The following is an 860-nucleotide window of genomic DNA, read 5'->3' on the forward strand; positions in this document are numbered from 1 at the left end:
TCATGTTATAATTCATCTTGTATTCGTTTTATTTATTTCCTGGAATAAAAATCAACATCTGTTGCAAACATTGCCTTTTCTATGAAACATTGCAGGTGATAAAAGACTGAAATTGAATCGATTCGGTCATCAGTCTAGCTAAATGCTATGTGCAAATCTTTTAKTGCACGCGCAAATGATCTTCCAGTATGGATTGTGCTTCCGGTACAAATCGGGCCGCCACAGTGCTGGCAAACTCTGTGCGCTAGCTAGCTCTGTCTGCTAACAAGCTCAGTTTTTCTGCACATCAGCAAAATGGTCAAATAAAGTAACCTAAAGGCTCTGTATAAGCWTTTACAACAATTAAAGAAAAAATGTTAACCTTGTAGTTTTTACAGTGTTGCTAAAATTCTTCTCTGTGTCRAAGCTTGTTTCTAATGGCGGACAAGTCTGGGTGAGCCACCTTAGTGCCGTGTGCAAAGCTCAGTGATGACWTCAGAAATAAGAGAGGGGTTATTTCTTTGGTCTGAATCAGTGATCACAACTGAAATAGTTCAAAGCAACAGTATTCAATTTAAATGATAAACATTTGTGTACTTATAGCAAGTGAGTTAGTACATCAAACAGTTTGATTTAGCACTACTTAACTCAGTTTATAAAAGTTACTCTAACTATTTAGCAAAAGTGAGTACAAACTAGATACCTCATAGCGGCAACATAATGAACCCCGCACGCACAAATACACAAAAACTCAGAAGTTTTAGTGGCTTGGGTGGGGGTCTTTTTTGGGGGGGGGCATTGGTTGATCTGATGGATAGCCCCTCATCAGAGCTAAACAAACAGCAAAAATCTGAAGCTCCTATGTTTAATAGTTTTTGAGC

The sequence above is a fragment of the Austrofundulus limnaeus genome, unplaced genomic scaffold (genome assembly GCF_001266775.1).
Source record: "Austrofundulus limnaeus strain Quisiro unplaced genomic scaffold, Austrofundulus_limnaeus-1.0 Scaffold107, whole genome shotgun sequence".
Lineage (NCBI taxonomy): Eukaryota > Metazoa > Chordata > Actinopteri > Cyprinodontiformes > Rivulidae > Austrofundulus > Austrofundulus limnaeus.